Source organism: Syzygium oleosum, unplaced genomic scaffold (assembly GCF_021117445.2).
Source record: "Syzygium oleosum isolate NSW1041296 unplaced genomic scaffold, Sole_v2.1 Sole_v2.04, whole genome shotgun sequence".
NCBI lineage: Eukaryota > Viridiplantae > Streptophyta > Magnoliopsida > Myrtales > Myrtaceae > Syzygium > Syzygium oleosum.
In genome coordinates, this window is record NW_026607488.1 from 8,517,577 (window position 1) to 8,528,208 (window position 10,632).

A 10,632-nucleotide genomic window follows, 5' to 3' on the forward strand; every position below is an offset into this window, starting at 1 on the left:
GGAGATCACATGAGGACAGATCCCTACTACACGCAGGAGATAACACTATATAATTCTGGTAAAAGAGCACTTCTGCTTACAGGCCCTACTCATGAAAAAGGCTTGAATTCTCAGCCTGCCCAAACAAGTTCAAAAGGCAACAGAATGAAGAGCTGTAAGAAACCAAAAACTCCCTCAACCAAAAAACAAAAGAGGTTCAGTCCTTACAATTCACTACCTAAAACCCCAACTTGGCTGGATGAAACTCAACTTCTTGAAACACCTGTTCGTATGATTGAAGAAGTCGCTGCATGGGCTTTGGTGGCTGGCCCTAATAAGCCACCAAGTGAACCATGAATATACTATGCTGAAACTGTCAAGGGTTGGGCACACCCTTGACAGTCCGAGAATTAAGAGCTTTAGTGGCTCGTTTTAGGCCCACTGTGGTTTTTCTTATGGAAACGAAAAATCAGGCTAAAGTTATTCAGAGAATAAAGAGAAGACTCCACTTTCAAAGTTGTTTTGTAGTTAATCCTGTGGGCACGGCGGGAGGCTTGGCTGTTCTGTGGGATGAAAGAATTTCACTGGAAATAGACTCAATGTCTGAGGAATTTGTGAATTTGAGGTGTAAAGAGGTGGTTAGTGGAAAGGAAATGAGAGTTACATTTGTTCATGCTTCTTATTTGTACCAAAAAAGGCTACAACTTTGGGAGGAATTGCGAAATATAAGTTCCAAGAATGTACTGCCTTGGGTGTGTTTGGGTGACTTTAATGAGGTGCGGTTTTACTGGGAAAAAGTTGGAAAGCGCTTGGCTGAAAACTATAGAATGAATGCTTTTCGGGACTGTCTAGAGGCCTGTTCATTGATGGACATTGACAGTAAAGGGTGTGCGTTCACTTGGGCCAATAATAGAGAAGGGGACGAGTACGTTAAAGAACGACTTGACAGGGTGGTATGTACGATTGAATGGAGGTTGCTGTTCCCTGAAGCGGAAGCTTATGCTCTCCCAGCAATAGGATCAGATCACAGTCCTATACTTCTATCTCTTTGGGCTAACCCTGTTAAACGAAAAAAGGACTTCAAGTTTGAAGCCTTCTGGCTTGAGAGTGATGAATGTAGAAAGGTCGTGAACGAAACTTGGAGCTCTCCCACTCACTTTGAAAAGGATTTAGTCGGGAAGTTGCAGGCGATAACTTTTGCTCTTTCCAAATGGAGTAAGAAGAAATTCGCGAATGGACATAAGGAAATCAACTTGCTGAAACAGGAACTGCAGTGGCTGACAAACAATACCATGGGGTCCAGACAAAGTGAGAATCAAAAACCTGCAAGAAGATATTGATTATTTATGGAGGCAGGAAGAGATGTATTGGGGGCTGCGATCGAGAATTAATTGGTTGAAATGGGGAGATAGAAACACAAATTTTTTTCATGCAACTACCATTCAGAGGAGACAGAGGAATAGGATCTCTATGCTTCAGAATTTAGAGAATACATGGCTATTTGAGCAGTGCCAGTTGAAAGAACATACTATACTCTTTTTCCGAGATCTATATCAATCTATTGGCCCTCAAAATTTCTCCCCAGTTCTGAATCAGGTATCTCGGGTGGTAACAGAAGAGATGAATCACCTCTTGTTGGCTGAGGCAACCTTGGAAGAGGTCATGAATGCAACTTTCCAGCTCGGCGCAGCAAAAGCACCGGGGCCTGATGGCCTTAATGCTTTGTTTTATCAGCAGAATTGGGAAGAGATTAAATGGGATATTCTAAAGGAGGTGAGGAATTTCTTCAACACTGGATCCCTGTCACCAGATTTAAATAAAACACACATCTCCCTTATCCCGAAAGTCCCAAACCCAGAGAGACTAGATCAATATCGCCCAATTAGTTTATGTAATTTTGGCTACAAGATTATCTCAAAAGTGCTGGCCAATAGACTCAAACCACTTCTACCAGAACTTGTTGCAATGGAACAAAGTGCTTTCGTCGGCGGGAGGCAAATTCAAGATAACATCTTTATTGTCCAAGAGGTGTTGCATCAAATTAGAATTCGAAAGAGAAGAAAGAAATTTCAAGCGGTACTCAAGTTAGATATGAAGAAAGCCTACGATCGAGTGGAATGGGATTTCTTGGAGGCATGCCTAATAAAGATTGGCTTTGATGAGAAATGGGTGGGATGGATTATGAAATGTGTCACAACAGTTTCATTCAACGTTAAGTTTAATGGAGAACCTCTCCATTACTTCAAACCTTCTCGAGGGATTAGGCAAGGGGATCCCCTATCTCCCTACCTTTTCATTCTGGTGGCAAATGTACTGTCCTCATTAATGAAGACAGCTGTGGACAATGGAAGTATCACAGGGATTCAACTGAACAGGTGGTGTCTTACCCTTTCTCATTTACTCTTTGCGGATGACTCAATATTTTTCTTGAATGGTACACTTCTAGAGTGTCAAAATTTGGCATCTATCCTGAATCAATATTGCCTAGCATATGGACAAGCGATAAACTTAAACAAATCGGGGATTTTCTTTGGTAGTGATTGCCCCCAAACTCTGAAAGACAATATGGCAAGGGAATTGAGAGTTCCTATTATTGACAAAACTGGCAAATATCTTGGAATTCCTTCGGATTGGGGAGTATCGAAAAAACAAGTGTTTGCTTGGATTTTAGGACGAGTCAATTCCAAACTAGAAGGGTGGAAGGAAAAACTAATGTCAAAAGCTGGTAAAGAAGTTTTGCTTAAAGCGGTGGTTCAAGCATTACCACAATATGCCATGTCTGTTTTTAAGATCCCGATTTCTATTTGTAAGGCTATTGAACAGAAAATTGCTTTATTCTGGTGGAAAACCAATGAGACCAAAGCCGGAATTCACTGGAAGAGATGGGATGTTCTGAAAACAAGAAAGGATAAGGGTGGCCTGGGATTTAGAGATCTGCTCTCCTTTAATAAAGCAATGTTAGGAAAGCAAGCTTGGCGTCTGAGTAACAGTCCAAACTCTCTCTGGAGCATTCTATTTAAGGGCCTTTATTTTCCTCATAGAGATTTCTGGCATGCGGAAAAGGGACAACGCCCCTCATGGGGTTGGCAAAGTCTGATCCTAGGAAGAGACTCCATCTCACCCCAAGTGCTGTGGGCAGTAGGGGATGGTTCACAGATAACAATCAGGGAGGACAAATGGCTGAAGAAGGGAATCATAGGAGGTCCTGCTAATAGAAATGAACCACGGTTTGTCTCTGAACTCGTTATTAGTGAGGAAGGCATATGGGATGAAACAGTTTTAACTGAACATTTTGAGGATCAATTAGTGAGAGAAATCCTTGCTATCCCGATTAAACCCCAAATAGAGAAAGACCGGCTCGTATGGACCGGAACTCAAGCAGGCAAGTACACAGTTAAAAGTGGATACAACTACGTTCGAGAGAAAGCCAATAAACAGAATGAAAATCAAGCCTCAACTTCTTTTCAACCTCCTCCCACCCTCTGGACAGATATATGGAAATTACACTCTCCATCCAAGGTTAGAATTTTCATGTGGAATTTATGCCAGAATGCTCTCCCAACTAAAGAGAATTTATTTCGAAGAAAAGTTATACCTGATCCCACATGCTCTTTATGCAATCGAGGAGTGGAAACTGTGGAGCACCTGTTTTTATTGTGTCCTTGGACGAAGGAAATTTGGTCGAACCCTGTGCTGAATGTTCATATATCAAGTCAAGGTCTTACTCGAATTGAAGATTGGTTCGGGAGTTTGAAAGGAAAGTCCAGCAACTCACCTAATCTAGAGCTGGTTGCTGCAACACTATGGAATATATGGAAGGCGCGCAACCAAACCATCTTCAAGAACAGATAACCCAACACAATCAGCCTCATCGACGCTGTTCTAGCTGGGTTGAAGAGTTTTAACATATAGAACCCCAAATCAAGCAGATCTGGGAACAAAGCCGATGAATTTTCAGAGACCTGGAATCCACCGCCGTATGGAACTTATAAGATAAACATAGATGGAGCGTACGAACCTGGAGCTTCGGACGATTCGGTCACCTGCGTTTGCCGTGATTCCGTCGGAAGGTTGCTGGACGGAGCAGCTCGTACAGTGGCAACGTCGTCCCCGCTGATGGTTGAGTCCCTTGCTCTGTTAGAAGCCCTAACTCACTTCTTTCCCAAACGACGTGAAGTCCTTATAATTGAGTCTGACAGCTTGGACTTAGTCAATGCCTTAAAGATTCCAGATCCACTTAGTTGGGAAGTCCACGCGCTTCTCTTGAAATGCAAAGACCTGCTACGATCCTTCTCTAGTATTCGGGTCTTTCATTGTCATAGAGAGGCCAATTTTGTAGCGGACTGGGTTGCTAAAGCCCACAAAAAAAATTACCTACCTTTCAATTGGGTCTTCTCCCCTCCCCAAGCACTTTGGGAGCTCTTATGTACTGATGCCCTTTTATCGGGTCCCTCTTAGTGAATGATATATTTATCTTTCCGACAAAAAAAAAATTCACTTTTGCTAATTCAATCATAAATCTTTTAATTGTGTCAATTGAGACAATTCGTCTAATTTTGACCAGAAATTATTAACGTGGACGCCAGCCATCTTACATGGACCGCGTCTTACATGGCACGGTCGGCATTGACGTAGACAATATTCCATAATATTTTTATATTTTTATATTTAATTCTAATATTTTTTATTTCTTCTCTTTTCCTTCTTTACTTTTTCTTTTTTTTTCTTTGTTATCCTTTTCTCTTCTTTTCTTATTTTTCTTTTCTTTTTCCTCTGTCCCTTTTTCCCTCTACCGGCCTTAGGCCCTCGACTGAGTGGGCGTGGGCCGCCCTCGCTGGCCCTTGGCAAGAGTGGTGTAACGTCCTGAATTCGACCCACTTTCGTGATCAATAAAATGAATATGTATTTCTCATTGCGTTTTAGTAAGTCTCTCCCGGAACTGATCATTCTCGGGATACCGACCAATAGGGAATGGCTAGCTAGGAAAACGGTACGTGGAACCAAGAACTCGACCGTGAATTGAGTCTGATTCCGAGAAACGACGAGGGAATATTTTGTGCCAATGTGGGCCGGTCCAAGGAGAGTGACGGATTTGGTTTAGCCAACGACGTACGATCAGATCGCGGGTGATTCCGTACGACCGAGAGTACGCATGGCGAACGATCCCGAACTTATTCCGAACAATCGCGACCCCCGGAACTAGTGATAAATCCTCGTGTTCTCTGGGAGATCGAGATCGTCATGACTCGAGTAACCCTAGGTCGATACGCGTAACCCCTAAACAGCCGTCCGTTAGTGAGAGACGCTAAAATCGCATTTGAGCGAAATCGATCGTGGAATTGAGTCCGGACTTCGGTGTCGAATTTCATGGACGTACGCGACTATTTTGCAAGAACAACGTCGTATAAGTGTGGCCAATTATATTTGGGATCGGTAGAGTCGAAAATTGGAAATTTGGGCCAGGACCGGAAAATTACGATTTTGCCCCTGGACCCCTAGGTGATAATTCCGAATTTTTGGGTTTTAAATTGGTTTATATCAGCTCTAATATTGTTGAATTAGTGGACCAATCTACCCCTAGATATTTAGTCTTGGTTGATCTTGGCCATTAGTGTGAGGGCTTGATGCTAAATTTTGGGGAGTTAGTCAACCACCCCACTCACCACCTTTGCTTAAACACTCTCCCTCACTCTCTCCTCTCATTTCTCACCCTCACCAGCCGGCCACTCCCCCTCTCCTCTCCCTCTCGCCGAGTCCCTCTCTCTCTCTCTCTCGGCCGCGCGCGCTGCTCGCCGGGTCGCCGCCGCCGTGCCGCTCGTCCACGCCCCACCTCGCCTTGTCTCACCATCACCACCTGACCCCCACTCTTTCTCCTTCTCTCCACTTTCCCCTTTGGCCGTGAGGATCAGCTCGCCTTGGATCGCTGCTCGTCCACGCCCCACCTCGCCGCCACACGCCGCCGCGGAAACCGCTGATCGTCACCGCCGCTTGCGCCGCCGCGAACCAGCTCGATCCGCCCATTTCCCCAGCTCGGTCAGCCACCTTTGGGAGCCTCGGATTAGGTGAGTTTTAGGGGTTATTTAGGGCATTTTAGGGGTTAATCTGTTGGCTGGTGTTTAGGCTGATTATGTGGTGAATTTGGGAGTTTAGGGTGATGATTTAAATGTGATATGATGGCCTAGAATGGGCTAATCGGTGGCTGTTTATTGTGGATTCGATTCGGGCCATTATGTGGATTAAATGGGCGCAATGCGTGGGCTGTTAGTTAGGCTGAAAATGTGGTGATTATGAGATCCTAATGTGATGATTTAAATATGATATGATGGTCTAGAGTGGGCTGATGGTTGGCTGTTCATTGGGGAAATTAATTTAGGCGATTATGTGGATTAAAATGGGTGCAATTGTGTGAGCTGTGTAGTGGCTGATCTTGTGGTGATTTTGGAGGTTTAATGTGCTGATTTGGAAGTTGTTTAGAGGCCTAGATCGGCATGATTAATGGCTGATCATAGTGGGCTCGTTCGGACTTTGTGCGATTGATTAATGGACCAATTGTGAGATGCTAAGTGTGCAATGATTAGGGCTGTTCTTATAGCTATTTTGGTGGCTTAGTGTGATGATGTAATTGTGATTTGGTGGCCTAGAATGGGTGGATTAATGGCTGATCATTGTGGACTTAGTTGGGGCAATTATATGGATTAAACTAGGTACAATGTATAGGCTGTTTAGTGGCTGATTTTGTGGTGATTTAATGGCCTAATGGGATGATTTAGAGGCGGATTGGAGGCCTAGAATGTGTTGAGTTGTGGCTGTCCATATTGGGGTCTAATTGGACTAAGATTGATTAGTTTGAGGGTTAATCGTGAAATCGCCGTGATTGCCTTGTAATGTCCTCGTATTGGCTGATTCGTGTTGATTGATGATTGATGTCGTGATGTCATGTCGCGTACCTAGTGTGGTCGAGAATGAGGAGGCATGATGGGCCGTGCGTATGTGTAAATTGTGTCGCTCTAATCACGTGAATTATGTGTGCCGATTATGTGCCATGCAAGATTGAATTGAAGTGCATAATTGGGCATGCTAGTATATTAATTGGGCACATTGTGACTAAGCTAAGCATGTCGAATAATTATTTGAGCACGTAGTGGCATTTGTTTGAGCATGTCTTGGCATGAATTGATTATATGCTTAGGTGAAATTGAATGCTCATTGTGAAGTGCATTGTTGCCTGAGTGCCGGACTGCATGGCCACGCATTTCGCCTGCTGGGCATTGGCTTGATACGAGAATTGCGCGAGTATGTGTGCCTGATGTGATCACCTAATCGCCCTTATGCGTTTTACGCGAGGTTCAGATAATAACTGGTGTATGTGTACGTGTGATCACATAAAGCCCTGATGCATGTTACGCGGGGTATTGAACCCGTCTTGATGCATTTTACGCGGGACGATGCCCGGATTGCCGGAAGACGACCAACCTGATGCTTTTTACGCGGGTTCGGTCCGTATATGGAGATCGGTATTGCGCCCGATGCGTTTTACGCGGGTTAGAGACACTGGGCCGGATGCGTTTTACGCGGGCCAGGAAGTGTTGGATATTGTTAGACCTGATGCGTTTTACGCGGGTCAGACCTGATGCGTTTTACGTGGGTCAATTAATAAATGAGAATTGGCAGTGTGCAAGTATGAATTATTGAGCCGGATCATGAGCACGGACATATTGATGGCATATGTGTGCAAGAGTGCATTGGCAGATGTGCAAGCATGTGCGTATCGGTGAACCGTGTGTGTGATGCAGACATCAAGGAGCATAAGCATGTGCATGGCGTACGTGTGGCTATGTATGATCGCATGTGCGCCATGCGTGGGTTCTGCACTTCTAGTGCTATTATGAACTATCTAACCTGCAGGGTCAGTAAAATGTTGGATTTGGGCCGAGGGCCTAAGTCATGTGATTGCTTGACTATTTATTTAGTTAATACTTGTCCGGGAGGTGCATGTTAGCCTAGTTTAGGCTTAGGGGGCTTACTCGCTGAGATTTATTCTCACTGTTGTTTAAACCCCACTTTTCAGACCCCCGACCCTGAAGATGGTAGATGCGCCTGACCGCCCGAGCCACCTACTCCTTTTTGCAATTCGTGGCTATTGACCCATATTTGGTTAGCATATAGTTATGTATTGATGAATATTGTAATCCCTGTTATCAATACAAGTTGTATTTACTGGTATCCTTGGTCATGTTGTTTTGTAATGTACGGGTGTTTTGTTGCTTCCGCATGTGCATTGTTCTCTGTGTTGGATTTGGGTCGGCGACGCGTCCTGGGACGTCGCACTTGAATCGACCTTGGTTGGGTTGTCACGTGCCGTAAGATTCGGGGCGTGACAAGTGGACCTTGCCAGGCCAGCGAGAGCGACCCTTGCTTGAGGCCGACGACCTCCGCTAGCCATCGACAAAGCTCAGCAATGGTTGATGAAGGGAAAAAGGGAAAAGAACAAAGAAAAAAGAAAAGAAGAGAAAAGGAAAAAAAAGGAAAAAATTAAAGAAGGAAAATAGAAGAAAATAAAAAATAAAAAATAAACAAAGAAATTCAAAAAAATATTAAAATATTATTAAAAATAATCCACATCAACACTAGCCGTGCCACGTATGACGGCTAACATCCATGTCAGCAATTTCCAACCAAAATTGGTAGGATGAAGTCAATTGGCAAAACATGAATAGGTTTAGAATTCAATTAGCACAATTAAAAGTTTTATGACTAAATTGATAAAAGTGCAATAGGTTTAGAAAAAAGATAATTTTCCCTTTTTGTTCATGTTTCTTTCTCCCTTCCATTTATTTATTGGAAAAAAACTATTAAAAGCCACAAACTATCCTTAGTGTGATACATTTACCCAAAACTTGTAATACTAAAAATCCCAAATTTGTACATAAGTGATACATTTACCCGTCCGTCATAGTTTCATAAAAAAAAACGCTGTTAAAAATCCTAGTGGTAGATAACGTAGACATGGCCACGGCTCAGGAACCGGCGGTTCAGGTTCCGGTTCAAAACCGGCAGTTCCGGTTCCGGCCGGTTCCGATTCGAGGGGGGAGGAGGAGAAAAGGGGAGGAGGCGCAGGGTAGCGAGGGGGGAGGAGGAGGGGGCGTCGGCGTCGGTGGCTGCGGCCATGGGCGGGGGTGACGGCGGCGAAGGCGGCGGGGGGGTCAGATCTGGGAAGACAGGGGGCGGGCGGAGGAGAAAAGGGCAAGACTGGAGGAGGCGCAGGGGAGAGGGGGGAAGGAGGGATTTGGAGGAGGACTGGAGGAGGTGGGCGTGGGTGGGGGTGGGAACGTGGGGCTGCAGGCTCCCGCTAATTATTGTCGGCGACGTTGACAAGGATCTCGTCGAAGATCTTGTAGAGGCCGGGGACGTAGGCGACGGGGCGGTGGACCACCTCGTCGCCCTCGTAGACCCACAGCGACCGAGTGTGCTTCTCGACGGAGCCGATGTGTCACGCCCCGAACCCTACGGCACGCGACAACCCTACCGTGGTCGATTCAGTGCAACGTTCCAAGACGCGTCGCCGACCCAAAACCCAAAACAGAGAACAATGCACATGCGGAAACAACATAACATCCGTACAAATTAAAACATGACCAAGGATAGCAATGATCAACAACCATCATGAATACATACTTGCATTAACTAAGAGAATGTCGCGACCGACCTCCCGAGCTTTTTTTGAATACATGCAAAAAGAAGGGGGGCTCGCCTGGTACGTGCTAAGTCTAGGTTCAGGACTTAACTCGGGCTCTCCCAAGCCCATACCATATCGTGACTTAGGGTTTAAATTTTTAACATGCAAGTGATTTATATCGAGGAGTCGCCACTAATCGATTTGGGGTGGGTCGATTAGAAACCCAAATAAGGTGATGGGAAAATCACCCTATTCCTACGAACCAAAGATTAACTGAGTTCGGGGACTTGGTTATACTAGTTGAATAACTAATGCCCTTTCGGTACCTTTTTACCCTGTTCATTTTTGAAAACATTTGTCAGGCAATTTATATTGATTTTAGGACTTTTCTCCTAACATGTGAGGTGATCAAGCGAGTGCATAATCATAAACGATCAGCAGTCAAAATAGATATGCAGCCTAAGGTTCTAATCCTAACTAAGTCAGATGACATTCAAAAATACGACAGTTCATGCAATTGTATTAAAAAACGTGCAAAATAATACAACGGTAATAATAAAAAAAACATGCAAAACACTACCGCGCAACCTTAAGCTTGTTTTAATTTAAACAAGACAAAAACTTACATAATAATATCACAATAAATTAAAACAACAAATATATCACATAATTAAAAAAAATTTGAATTTTTTTTTAAAATAAAATAAAATAAATACAAAAATTTTTGTTTTTTGTTTTTTTTTAAATAAAAAAAACAGGAAGGGAAAAAGAAAAAAGAAAAGAAAATTTTTAAATTTTTTTTAATAATTTTATTTTTTTTAAAAAAATGATAAAATAAAATAAAATAAAAAAGGTAGGCGGATCCGGACCAGGTCGAAACCGACCCGGGTTAACGGATCCGACCCGGGGCGTTGATTTAAACAAACACTCAGCCGAATCAATTGAGTGAATATGGCTGAAATCTAATCAACAGCTAT

The 10,632-nt window shown here is 43.8% G+C and overlaps 1 long non-coding RNA gene across 1 annotated transcript; it reads right to left on the reverse strand.

Annotated features, from left to right (window-relative positions):
• Positions 1–3,175: 3,175 nt before the first annotated feature.
• LOC115679503 (uncharacterized) lies at positions 3,176–4,227 on the reverse strand. Its single transcript, XR_008816447.1, has 3 exons — positions 3,998–4,227; positions 3,755–3,910; positions 3,176–3,672 (listed from the first exon to the last, which is right to left on the reverse strand). It is a non-coding gene; the product is annotated as an uncharacterized LOC115679503 (long non-coding RNA).
• Positions 4,228–10,632: the final 6,405 nt, after the last annotated feature.